This window comes from Tursiops truncatus, chromosome 5, assembly GCF_011762595.2.
Source record: "Tursiops truncatus isolate mTurTru1 chromosome 5, mTurTru1.mat.Y, whole genome shotgun sequence".
Classification (NCBI taxonomy): domain Eukaryota; kingdom Metazoa; phylum Chordata; class Mammalia; order Artiodactyla; family Delphinidae; genus Tursiops; species Tursiops truncatus.
Genome location: NC_047038.1, coordinates 92,069,564 through 92,083,418, shown reverse-complemented (window position 1 = coordinate 92,083,418; position 13,855 = coordinate 92,069,564). Strand labels below are relative to the sequence as shown.

General features: G+C 42.6%; 1 protein-coding gene across 8 annotated transcripts in view; it reads right to left on the bottom strand.

Moving 5' to 3' along the window:
* SHROOM3 (shroom family member 3) overlaps positions 1 to 13,855 on the bottom strand; it is a 322,222-nt gene that overhangs the window by 45,309 nt on the left and 263,058 nt on the right. The gene's annotated exons all lie outside the window — the stretch shown is intronic.

Here is a 13,855-nt window from a genome sequence, read left to right as displayed (position 1 = left end):
GGGGACAAACTTCAGGTTATAAAGATTAACAAGTTCCGGGGATCTGATGTACAGCATGGTGATTATAGCTAATTCCGTATCATATACATACTTGAATGTTGCTAAAGGAACAGATTTTAAATGTTCTCACCAGCTAAGACAGAAATGGTAACTATGTGACTAGATGCAGCTGGCATCTAATACAGTGGTGGTAATCATTTTACAATTTAGAAATGTATCAAGATGTTCTACACCTTAAACTTGCAGTGTTATGTATCAATTATACCTCAATAAAGCTGGAAAAAATCCCACATAACCTTCACCTAGCTTTCCTACATGTTAACGTTTCATGCTTTATTAATTTAAGGCACATAGAGTTGCCCTGGTCTTTCTTTGCACGACTTGTCCATATATAAATATGGGAGCAATAATTCCTGCCTACCTCTCAAGGGACTTTCTGGGGATTTTGAAGTTCTCTGTGACATTCTGATGCTGGATAAATGCTATTATTTTAATATCTTGGTAAGAACGACATAAAAACTACCAGTTACCTTGGTGTTAACACACTCTGATCTGCAGAGTATAAACAACAAGATGCTCTCCAAAACAGTTTCTCATTTTGCAAGTCCATGACTTCACCTTTAAACATCCTGCCCTTATAACACAAAGAACTGACAAAGCCAAAGGGGAAAAGTGGGTGTTCTTCAGACTGCAATACTGAAGGATGGATGAATTTGGTAAGGAGGATTACACTACTATAGAAGGTCAGAGTCAAGAGAGAGTGGCTGAACTTTATTTTTGGCAGAAAAGTGCGATAATGTTTACCAACACCTTCAGGGATTTCTAGACTGAAATCTCAATGGAGAGAAGAGAGGAGGTGCCCTGAAGCATTGACAGAATGTAACTACCTAGGCTTAATATCAGTTGGTACACCTCCTTCATGAAGGATCAGACACCTTGCTGAAGGTTCTGAATCAGACTCTAAGTATAAAAGGGGGCTGTGCAGAGGACAACGGAGACACGCTGTTTCATCTAGGTTAAGTGAAAATAAATTTCCCTTTGTGCTTTAAAAACAATAGCAAGGGGCTTCCCTGGTGGCGCAGTGGTTGAGAGTCCGCCTGCCGATGCAGGGGACACGGGTTCGTGCCCCGGTCTGGGAGGATCCCACATGCCGTGGAGCGGCTGGGCCCATGAGCCATGGCCGCTGAGCCTGCACATCCGGGGCCTGTGCTCCGCAACGGGAGAGGCCACAGCAGTGAGAGGCCTGCATACCGCAAAAAAATAAAAAACAAAAAAAGCAATAGCAAGGCTCCCTTTTAAATGTAAGCTATCCAGACCTTTCTTCAATTTCCTTCCCATTCATTCAAGGGCATCCATAGAGACTTTCTACGTGGCAGCCACTATGCTGGCACTGGGGATCCAAAGAAGAACAAAGTATCACTAGACCCAAATAATTCACAGTACAGTAGAAGAGACAGCCACGTAAACTGCTATAAGACACTGAGATGGGTTCCGTAATCGAGACCTGTACAAGGTGCTCAGTGAACTCAGAAGAGGCAGTCACCGAAAACATGAAACCATGAAAGATCTCTCCAGATGGCAGGGGGCGGGAAACGGAAGGGAAGGACAACCAGGTAGAAGAAACAGCGCGATGGGCTTCCCTGGTGGTGCAGTGGTTCGGGGTCCGCCTGCCAATGCAGGGGACACGGGTTCGTGCCCTGGTCTGGGAAGATCCCATATGCCGCGGAGCGGCTGGGCCCGTGAGCCATGGCCGCTGAGCCTGCACGTCTGGAGCCTGTGCTCCGCAAAGGGAGAGGCCACAATAGTGAGAGGCCCGCGTATCGGAAAAAAAAAAAAAAAGAAGAAGAAACAGCACGACAAATGCATGGAAATGCAGAAGAACACGGTACAAGCAACTTAAGTAGGTGGAGAGGAGATGACGAGTGAGAGGAAGGCAGCAGATGAAGGTGAAGAGCGAGGAGGGTCCAGGTCTCACTGAAGGGTGTGAATAGTATCCTATGGGTTTGGAGGCCACCGAAGAACCTTAGCCAAGGAGGGCCATGTTCAAATTTGAGTTTCAGGAAGATATTGCCAATAATGAGACTATATTTGAGAGAGACAAGATCGGAGGCTATCGTCTTGGCCAGGGTAAGAGATAATCAAGACCCGACACTAAGGCAGGGGCAGTGAACTTAAAGGGATGACAGATCTAAGAACCAACCACCGAGGAGGCGAAATGCCCAGCCTAGTGAGCGCTTGGATGTGGTTGGTGTAGAAGAGAGTATAGTCAAGGAGGAAGGACGGTCTTCATGTTTGTAGCTTGAACTAGAATGGTAAGAACTATGAGATGGAGGGACGGGAGCGGAGGGAGGAAGGGGGGAAACAGAGCGGGGAGGCAGATGGCTCACTTGGGGCGTGCAATGTGAGGAGCCCTGGGGACTGCAGTGGTGGACAGGAAGCAGTGGGGCCCACAGGGCTGGAGTCTGGGCTGCACATACACATTGAGGAGCCATAAAACACATGTCCTCTGAGAAAAGATAAGCTGCTTGGGGAGAGTGCATAGGAGACAGAAAGGAAGTGCTTTCAGGATGGGCCTCCGAGAACTATCACAGTCTGGGGGTGGAACGGGCTTGGGGAGAGTCCAACAAGAGAGTATGGGAGTTTCACAGCATCCTAGCTGGGAGAAGGAGGAGGAACTGTCAATCATTCCAACTGCTACCGAGAGGTGAGTGTGATGTGGGTAGATGCACGTCCACTGGATTTGATGACTGATGAGTCTTTGCAATGGAATGACAGGGGCAGAGGCCTGATTAGGATGGGGTAAGAGGTGAATGAGAGACAAAATGGAGACAGCAAGGGCAGATCATTCTTTCAAGACCTTGGCTCTAAAGGGGAGAAAGAAGGTGGTAGCTAGGAGGCTAGAGGGGGCCAGGGAGTGAAAAGGATTTGTTTTGTTCTTGCTGTTTTGTTTTAAATAATGAGAAGTATGAGCGAATCTGTATGAGACAGGGAGTGCATACACACACAGCCCAAGACACCGGATGAGGAGAGGCTGACGCTCCGTAAGACTCATGAGGAAGTAGGCAAGGATGGGATTCTAGAGCACACGACCTTATGCAGGAGTAAAGGCAGGTCCACCGAAGTAAATGAGAAGAAAGGAGGAGGTAAGATGTTGATGCTCATATGAAAGGGAGTGGCTGGGAGGACAGCTGGAGGGACTTCACACCCACTGTCCTCTTTCTTCATTAGGAAGCCCGAAGAGGGAAAGGTGAGGGGCTTGATGTGGTGGATGGGGCTCATGGGCACGACAGATGAGGACTGAAGAGTTGAAACTGATTAGAGATACTTAAAAGATTTAATAACTAAGATATGGTCTCTGCCCTTAGGGAGCTTACATTCTGGTGGGGAGACCAAGTGAAGTATTCCTCTAATAAATAATAAATCATAAAGAAATAATTCTTAAAGATAAAGTAAGTGCCCAAGACTTGCAATGCCAAGACAGGACACCCAACTTGCGGAGCTGCTTCTCCGGAGTAGATTGCGGAGGTTAACTCTTTGTCCTGGGGTAGAGGAAGATTTCATCCCAGGTGTAACATCGATACATTAAGAACAGGGTGCTTGTGAAACAAGCAAATCAGTAGGCTCTGAAAAACATACCCCTTTCTTTTGGATGCAGAACATATGTTGGGAGGTTTCAGAGATAAATCTTTGTTTTATAAGATTCTTCCAATATGTACAATTAAGTGATGAAATGAGGACAAAGAACAATGAAAAAGATGACCAAAATATAGCCCACCAACTCTCAGACCTTGCTGGAGCAGGGTGGGTGTGTAAATCAGTGCATCTGAATAAAGAGCAGTTTGGCAACATTCAGCAAAATCATTTTAAAATAACATATCCGTCAAAAGATTGAAACACAACCAAAATACTCATCAGTAGCAGACCAGTTAAGTCAGTGTGGTACCTCCACACAACGGAATATGTATGTGGCCATTAAAAGAACTGAGTAGTTCTATGGATATGGACATATCTCCAAAATATATGGTTAAAGGACAATTGTAAGATACAGAACTGTGCGTACAGTATACTGCTGTATGTGGGGAAAACCATACAGAATCACTTACGTTTATTAATGTAAAGAGTATTTCTGGAAGAATGCTTGAGAAACTAGAACCAATGACTGCCTCTGGGGAGGAAAACTTAGTTTTCACTGTATTTCCTTTTCTAACTTTTGAATTATGTCTACGTACATGCGTTACCTATTAAAAAAAGCCAAGTATTTTAAAAATAGCCTCTCATTTTGAAAATATAATTCACTGTACCTGGAGATAACCAAAAAAGTCAAACAGCTGTTTATTGACTTTTTCAATGATGCAAATAATTTAATAAGCATTCCTAAAGAGCACAGCACGCTTTGACATTTTAGGATCACTCTGATCTTCACGAAGATAAGGAAATATTTTCCTAAAGCATATTACATCATGAGCATACCAATAAGCGTCAGAAGACGATTTAATTTTAAAATTGAGCCAACTAAGTTTTGTGTATGCATGTAATTCAAACAAAGCCCTTTTGTTGCATTCCTAACCACAAACAAGGAAGCTCAATTGCGTGGGATGGGTAGGCTGATGAAACTGGAACTAGCAAGTGGCACGATGTCCTTCTTAGATGATTTTGCCCTAACACACAGAGAGATTCAGGAATGAAAGCATATTTTGGAGACATCTACAATAAAGCAGTTCACGTCTTTCGGGCAGTATTCACTGATCACCTACTATGCGCCTTCTACCCTGCTGAAGTACAACTGGAGCTCTGGGAGGTCACAGGTGCCCTCAAGGAGTTTATAATCTTGTTGGGGAGCCTCAGATGCAAGAAAAAGTATTAAAGAGCATCTAAGTGTTACTCATTCACTCGAAAAATATCTGAGTGCCTACTGAGTGCCAAGCATCATTCCAGGCACTTGACACACATTTTCTCACTTAACCTTTAAACTGTATCTTTATGACATAGGACCATTAATGAGAAAATGAGGTAATCAAGAGAGACCAAGCAACCCATCCACAGTCACAAGGGTTTTGAGGAGCAGAGCTGATATTTAAACTCAGGCATCTGTCCCCGAAGCCTGCGTTCTTAACTTCTGAGCAATGAGCAGTATAAAAGAGGTGAGGTGGGCAGAGTAGAGAGACGGACGATTAACAAGTAAGCAAATAAACAGGGAATTTTCATGTAGTTATAAGGGCTCTGGAGGAAACAGAACAGGGTAATGTGAGAGTGTGACCGGGGATCAGGGACAGCCTCTTTGAGAGAGTAACACCCGAACCAGATCTAAATGATAAGAAGGAATCAACCTTGCAAAGAGCTGGGGGCAGAGTATTTAGCGCACAAAGCAAAAAAGAAACACAAAGGCCTTGAGGCAGGAATAAATGTGCGGATTTCAAGAAGCAGAACAGACTGTAGCCCAGAGCCTTGGGAATGAAGAGCGGATGGTAGGAAAGTCATGAGATCATACTGGGCCGTGCTAGCTCCTGAGGATTTTGGTTTAAGCACCAAAAAGCTCCCTTGCTGCCAGTGATCGAGAATAGGGTCTGAAGTTGGCCAAAAGGCCTGGTAGTAGAGTGGGACTTCGGATGACCTTGAAGCATTGGTATGCTTTGGATAAATGGAGAAGGCCACAACCACCACTTGGATAATAAAAAATTCTAAGAGTTGGAGTTAATTTTTTTTGTTGATGCTGTTCTTTGATGAGCTGTTATGACTGAAACTTTGCTTGGGCTCTTCTGGGTGCGCTAACTTTATAAACCATGCTAGTTATCAACTGGACATGAGTTGAACATGTAAAAATACCAAATACACTCAATACCGGCACTACCAAATAAAACATCATGTGTCTTAATTCACTTACTAACCCCCATCTGCCATCATTTGTTTAGTGCTATAATAGACACAATGCTATAATAGACAACAAAGTCCATCATAACAAGATTCTAGTCTTACCCACTCCCCCCAAAAAAGAAAGAAAAACCACTAATATCAATGTATTCTGTAAATTAGGTTTATCAGAATTAACATATCATGGATTTGGGTTGAGAGCCTTCATGATATAATTACTGAACACTTGGAGCTTAGCAGGGGATAAAACATGTTTCTTAAGGTTCTTTCGTGTATCACCGTTATTTCTTTTCCTATTTTTCCTCATCTTTTAAAAAATTATGAAATACTTCAAACACACATAAATGCATTCAAGTGAATATAAAAAACACTCATGTGTACTCATTACCAAAATTTATCAAATCTTAATATTTTCCCCAAATTTACTTCAGGTATTGTTTTGAATAGGTAATTAATTCACACAGTTTAAAGAAAAAAGATCAAAGCCATTAAGAAGTCTTACTCTCCTTCTCAGCCCTCTCCACCCATTTCTCTTCCCCCTACGGCAAACCTCTGTGGTTAATTTCTTATGTATGTTTTCCAGTGCTTTGTTATGCAAGTATAGGCAAATATGAACAAATCTCTTTTCACCCGCTTCACGAAAGGAAAGCTATGTGGTGTTCTACCCCTTGCTTTTTTGAACTTAACAACATCTGTTGTAGATCATTCTATATCAGTACTTACAGAGCTTCCTCGTAGCTTTTTTCCCCCCCCTTTTAGCTGCCTGGTATTCCATCGTGTGCATATAACATATTTCTTCAACCAGACCCTTTTTTGCGGACACTTTTTGATTTCCAGTCTTTTGTTATTACAAATAATGCTTCAGTGAATAACCATGTCTACACACTGTTTTCTGTGTCCACATATCTGCAGAAATTCCTAGAAGTGGAATTGCTGGCTCAAACTAAAATGCACTTGCAATTTTGGTAGTTATTGCTAAGCTGCCCCTTTCATGCTTTAAAGGGGAAACAAACCTCTACCAGGAAAGCCCTGAGATATGTTTTCTACATGTTCACAGGAGACGGACAAGCTCTCAAGAACTTTCAGGGTTGAAAACACCCATTATCTTCCAAAATGTAAAAGAAGGTGTAATTGTCCCTTAGCACATGGTTGGCAAAGACATTGCTTTTGAGATATCCTTTGGCCCTTTTCAGCATCCCTAACCTCTAGTTTCTATGACTACTGGGCTACTCAAAGCTATACTTCGACTTTTTGGATTCACAGAAAAATCTAACAGGCAAACATTTCTGAGGCTTTTATAATGGCCTAATGTCTGTGTCTTTAAAAAGTGGTTCAGTGGGTAGAAAGGTATGCATTAAGTAATATAACCCCATGGCAACACACAGTCCTGTCTGGAAAGAGAAGTTCTTTTCAAAGGTCACATCCTGATAATATGCCCTGGGGACTTTCGGCTTTGGCAACTGAATCACAAGTAAGAGTGAAGTCGGCTAACAGACAGACCACGTAAGACTCTAACATCTAAAATTTGCATAAAAGGTAAAAAAAACCCTTTTCGTGTAAGATACTTTTTTACCCCATTCCTTCACACTGGCTCCAACATCATTTCACCACTAGTTAATCTCCTCCTCACTCTCCATTTTGAAACATTTTTTTAGATTAAATTTTATTGGGGCTTCCCTGGTGGCGCAGTGGTTGAGAGTCCGCCTGCCGATACAGGGAATGCGGGTTCGTGTCCCGGTCCGGGAAGATCCCACATGCCGCGGAGCGGCTGGGCCCGTGAGCCATGGCCGCTGAGCCTGCGCGTCCCGAGCCTGTGCTCCGCAACGGGAGAGGCCACAACAGTGAGAGGCCCGCGTACAGCAAAAAAAAAAAAAAAAAAAAAAGATTAAATTTTATTGATGACCACACAGAACTATTACCATAAAAAAGAGGGCATAGCCATGGGGGTGGGTGTTTTTCACTTAGCCACCAATGGGTGATGATGTTGAAATGCTTTTTTTCTCAATATGCCCCCCTTTCTTCCCTCCTCCCCTCAACTCTGACATCTACAGAGTAATCAGAATACTCAGCTCTCCTCCCCACACTTCAACATCTGCCTATATGTCACGGCAGAAATTGACACGAACACTATAACATCTTTGCCCTGTAACAGCATTCATGTTTGTTTTTCTTTGATTTTCAAATTCAATTACAATAGAATCGCATAGCATACATAGACTAGCATAAGCGCTAATTATCAACAATTTCTTCTTGTCAACTCTCAATTTGCAACTGGGCATTTTATTTGTTGGAGGAAGGAAGGAGGGACTGGTTTTTACTGATTTCTTGAGATATCAGATATTATGATTTAAAATTTTTCTCCTCTACTACTTCTCTGTGTCATAGAATATGTTGCCAGGGCTGAAAGAGAAATCACTTTCATGCTGTTTGTTTTTATCTTCCACACAGAGACACATGCAGACATCCACAAATATATGCTCACGGATCTCAGAGAGAATGACACAGTTACAGAGAACCAGAAACACTGTGTGTGCCCCAGAATTGTTTGGAGGCTCTCCCAGAGGACCGCTGTTGGGCAAATGGGGAACAGCTCAGCAGGACACGATGAAGGTGCTCAGGGCTCTTGCCCTCCACCCAGGGGGCTGCAGGGCTGAGGGCAGGAGGCGCAGGGTACCCACCACTATGGCTGGACACCCTCCTCCTCCGTGTGTAATCCCACAGAAGATTGTCCTTTGAGGGTTTAAAGGATACCCTTTACACCACATACCAACCAAGACATTTCAAAATCAAGCTAATTAACTTTTATGCAATGCTTAAAGTATAAGCTATATTTCATTTGCCAAAGCAGTAACGAAAAGTTTTTGTGAGGCCGACGCCTTACCTTTTGGTAGTGCCTTTTTTCTAAACACCATCCCATTCAACAAAAACAAATAAATGCTCCCCAAACTTCTAACACTAAAGACACTGAATTCTCTTTTGGAGTAAGTCATGCATTGTATCGTGTTTTTCTCTTCTCTATTTCACTTTCTCCTCATTTAGAGGAATAGGTTGCAAGTGAGAAATTAAAGGCAACGACAACAAAAGAAAACAAAAGAAAGGACAGAAAGCATTAATTTTAGATAGGGACCTTAAACAATGGTCAAAAGAAGGATCCATATTTTAAAATCATACCAGAAAAGACCCGAATGAAAAGAATAGTGAAGGTTTTAAGGCAAAGTGGATGAAAACTTTATGAACACTTGTTCCAGCCCCTCAGTTCCTACCTGCCAGCATTTCCATAACTAATTTCACAACAAGGAGGAGTTTAACCACCACCACGATTCACACATAACCTGACACTGCTGGGGAGAAAATTATAAAACTCAGAAGAATGCTCTCTCTTATTCATTCGCCTTCAAGTGAAAGGATGCCAAATTAGACTTGAAATACCAGCCCTGGATGCCTCTCTTTATAGATGTGTTTTATAATCTAAGCAGTTCCTATTTTCTTTTTTACCTTTTACATGGTATAATAACAAAATGAATGCCCGTAATAATAAAATAAATATTCAAGTCACCTGGAGATCCAGAACATTACCACTACTGGTGCAGCCACCGGTCCTTGGCCATATCATATTTCCTTTTAAGTAAAAGCATCTAGGGATGCAAACACTGGCATTAAGCATAGCTCTGAACAAAAATTTCAAATCAAAGATTGTATAAGGATAAAAGCTGAATTCAAATTATTGTGAAAAAGGGAAAAGATAATCAAGTACCTAAACCTTCAATTGTGATGGAGGTAAACACTGTACACCCAGCAATCTCAATACACACTTCTTTTCATGTAAACTCAAATGAGAAGACCACACCTTTTCTTTAATATCGAGACTACATTTGCAGGTTCCTTTTCTTTATACAAACGTTGGCAATGAGAATAGAGAACCTGGCTACTAGTACATAGATAAGTAGCCATTCCTTGTGAGAGAAAGAAATTGTTTATTTGAAATTCCCCGGGGAAATGCGGAAGCAAAACCATGAAGTACACAGCAAAGAGCAACTGCTAATCTGAATGAGATAAAAAGCCACTCTAAATACGTACATCATAATATGGTGACTGTATATATAGGAGAGAAAATGATTGAAAATTCCCACACAGAAATATTAATAGTACACTGAACTACCCGAGGTGCTCAAATAATGAGAATTTTCATGACAATTTAGAGAAATGGGCTTAAACTTAATATGAGGTTGGTTATTAATTTTTCTTTATAAATAGACATAGCACAACATCAGAAAGATATCTGTGAAAGGCTTATCAGTTGGGAATCCTGCAATGCAAGATTCAAAATCTCATTCTAACATAATAGTGGGCTTACCTTGTGGCAAAGAGAATCATCCTAGATAACAACCCTCTGGCCAACTGCATGTCATATTCAGGAGAGGGATAAAAAGCCATTTCACCCTGTTAACTGCCCTTTCTGCTCCTCCCTGGGCTGCAAAGGCTTCTCAACGATTCCATGCAACTCCCATCAGACAGCCTGAACCACCTGGAACTCACTAAGCTCCATGCAAGTGGGAGGGACTCATTCCCAGCCACCTCTGTAGATTGCCAATTAAAATTCAATTCCTGCTCTCTAAGAGGGAAGAAGAGAAAGTGACCCTTAGTAACTTTCCCGGAGAAGAGCCAGCATCTTAGACAATAGCACACAGCTTGGGAATGCCAGAATGCTATTCCGTGGGCAGGAGGAGGAGGGAAGCAAGGAAAATCATCTGCTGATAACATGCATCAAACTGCAATCAGGAAGTTTCCTTTTTTTTTTTTTTTTGCGGTACGCGGGCCTCTCACTGCTGTGGCCTCTCCCGTTGCGGAGCACAGGCTCCGGACGCGCAGGCTCAGCGGCCATGGCTCACGGGCCCAGCCGCTCCGCGGCATGTGGGATCTTCCCGCACCGGGGCACGAACCCGTGTCCCCTGCATCGGCAGGCGGACTCGCAACCACTGCGCCACCAGGGAAGCCCAGGGAGTTTCCTTTTTAATTGCTCTTCTCTGATAAACCTGCATCCTCCTCCACGTGCAAAAATGCCACTGTCTGCAAAAAATGCGTGTTGATTGCTTTAAGCTTCCCACCCTTTGGAGGCTACTGAAAGAGGTCCTACAGCAACATCCACTGAGGCTTCCTGAGACACACTGTCCTGAGCTCACTAAGTCAGGAGGACGAGGACAGAACTCACTGCCAGTGGAAGTGCAAGTGCCAGCTGCTAACCCTGCTGCCCAAATAAGGATGAATGAAGAGTCAAAGCCTGAGCGTCTATGACCCATTCATCTCAATGTACTTTACAGAGCACATATCACCATGTATGGTAAGTGCTTACTGATTAGATGAGATGGTCATTATAATGATGGTGGTGACTGGTGGTGGAGAATGAGGATGGGACAGGAAGCTCATGGAGGAAAGCACTGGCTTGGAAAATCCTGAGTTTTAAGCTGGAACATTTTGTCTCTTGAACTAACTCATTGAACTACCCTAGCCTGAGGCTTGACAGATTTTAGGGAGAAGTTCTGCCGAGATAAGTTAGAATCATAGGACTCCTACTGACAAGTCAGACAAGAGAGAACTCAGGGATCCAAGCACAAAAGGAAAGGTGGGATTGGATGTGTGCGAACATTAAGCCCTGGACCACTAAGAGCTTCTCTCTCTCTTTACCTTGGTGGTTTGGCTGGTCTCTGTATATACCTGGAGTGAGGGTGGAGGGGAGTTTCTTCCTTTTGCTCTTTCCTTTTTCTTATAAATAAGTGAGAAAATCCTTTCTGGCTACTTTCTCCATGAAAAAGGAGCTACACATACCCATGACCCACTGGACTTGGAATTAGCTCATGAGGTGATCCCAGCCCTTTTCAATTTCAAAATCCGTGTAGGCTTCTGTGACCTGTCATGAATTAGACTTGCTCAGTGCCCACTACTAACCTTCCACCTCAACACCTGTGAGACTCCTCAGATGATAAGCACATCATGTCTGCTCTGTCTAAAGACATCAGCACCTCACCCCTTCCCATATTTCAAAACAGGACTTAGACCACAGCCAGCTTGGAAGAATTCTTAGTGGCCAAAGCTGGAACAATTTGAGCAATAAAATAAATAACAGTATTGGATTATAACCCACAGAATAAAATAATAGGAAGGAGTCCTTACTGATATAAATAGTTGGATAAATAAATAAGTGGAGGAAAGAGACAGCTCTTCCTTACAGAAGACTTCCAATTAATAAATGTGGAAGGAATTAAGGAAATACAGACTCACCTTTAGAACATTACAGTAATAACTGTCACAGACAATATCCGTTGATAGATGCTAAAATCAGTGGGAGAAGGTTTGAGGAAAAACAGAATATTTGTACAGCCTCAAAGCTATCTTCCCCCTCAAGATATGTGTTCGTTTACAAGGAGACAAACAATAACTTTACAGTGAGGAAACCTGGCAACTTCACCTTAACCAGGTAATCAAGGTTAACATCACCAGTAGTAAAACACTGACACCATGTAACCCGGGAGAGGACACACTAAGAAGGACACATCACTTCTCTGGTATTCTTGCCAAAAATGCTCAACCTCGATCCAACCATGAGATAGTATCAGACAAACCGAAATAGAAGGCATTCAACAAAATAACTGGCCCATACTCTTCAAAAGTGTCAAGGTCATAAAAGACAAGGAAAGACTGAGGAAGTATCACAGATTAGAGGAGACTAAGGAAACATGACAATTAAATACAATGTAGGATCCTGGAATGGAAAAAGGACATTAGCGGGGGGTGGGGGGTGGGAGGGAAGGTGAAATCTGAATAAAGTCTATAAAGCCTTACAGTCTGTTGATAGTTGATAGTTTTACACCAATGATAATTTCTTAGTTTTAATATTTACACTATGGTTTTCAAAGATGTTAGCATTAGAGAAAGGTGGGTGATGGGTGGATGGGAAATCTCTGTACTATTTTCACAGCTTTTCTGTGAGTCTAAAATTATTTCAAAATGAAAAAAAACAAAACGGGCAGGATTTGGGATCCGAATAAATTGGATGAGAACCACACCAATTTCCAAGTTTAGTCCAACATCAGTAAGACCTGGGTTGCAGAGACCTCAGAGCATAGGGAAGAGTTATGAGGTGGACTATTGTAGGGGCTTATGATATACTTTTGGAGACAAGACACACACAAGTAAAATTCTTAGAGTGTAAGTAGAGTAAAAATTCCAGCCAATAGGACATGAGCGGGCGTGAGGTATGCAACATCCAGGTCATGACGTTTTGAAAAGGAAATTGCTTGCCTATCTGCTCCCTTACAGTCTCCCTTCACACAGACACAGCATCATGAGCCAGTTTCGACCACGCTGATGAGGGCAACCCCAGCTTGTTTTAAAGATAATCGCTTCATGGTTCTAACCACAATCTCTGCGTGGTTAGGATGCCAACTGGACACACATTGAGGTTCATTTGTTTCATCCAACTGTTAAGGATTGTTTTATGAAATATTTCAATTGTTTCAAGCTCAAACCCAGGTCTGTGTGATTCCACTCTTCATGCTCTTAACCTGCTCTTGATCTGTCTCCTAAATTCAAACCAAATCTGTCTCATCTCTTGTCCCACCACCACTTGCTAAGTTCAAGCCTCGATCATTGCCCACCCAGGCCAGGGCAATAACTTCCTAACTAGGACTTTCTGGCCTAAAGTACTTTGGCACTGATGCTACATCAACCTACACACCTCAGTGGCGTCTTGTTAAATAAAAGGCTCTGACCCTCTACATTTTGAAGATCCTAGGAGGCTGAAAGGAATAGCAGTAACCTTGGGGATTCTTCTTCTTCAGGCTGTCCCTGGAGCAACCTTTTGCCAGCTGCTTCCCTTATAGATGGAGCCTTCTGCAAATCTCAGCCTGTCCTCAACTGGTATGTTCAAACTTCTTTGGAATCCTTTTTTCAAAGAAAACCTTACAGAGAATCTTAATGTAGATACCATATA